The sequence below is a fragment of the Capsicum annuum genome, chromosome 8, assembly GCF_002878395.1.
Source record: "Capsicum annuum cultivar UCD-10X-F1 chromosome 8, UCD10Xv1.1, whole genome shotgun sequence".
NCBI classification, from domain to species: Eukaryota; Viridiplantae; Streptophyta; class Magnoliopsida; order Solanales; family Solanaceae; genus Capsicum; species Capsicum annuum.
In genome coordinates, this window is record NC_061118.1 from 153,099,354 (window position 1) to 153,099,672 (window position 319).

The following is a 319-nucleotide window of genomic DNA, read 5'->3' on the forward strand; positions in this document are numbered from 1 at the left end:
TCTTAAAGAAATATGAAGCCATACCCTCAAATGAACAAAAGGGGCTCAAACAGTTGATCAACGCAGTACTACAATATTATTAGAACATCATCAATTCTATGGCCTTTTAAGGCCTCTACAGAAAGCAACAACATACAACGCAATAATAAAAACCAAAACTATACTGCTATGACCATTAAAACACGGCAACAAAGAAAGAATCGAGCACTGACCAATTTTTGGGCAGCAAAATGGGACGACGAGTTAATGATAGGATTTCGACCACAAGAAAACATTGTCGTCAAATCGGAGTCAATTTCCTAGCCGATGAATTCTCTAA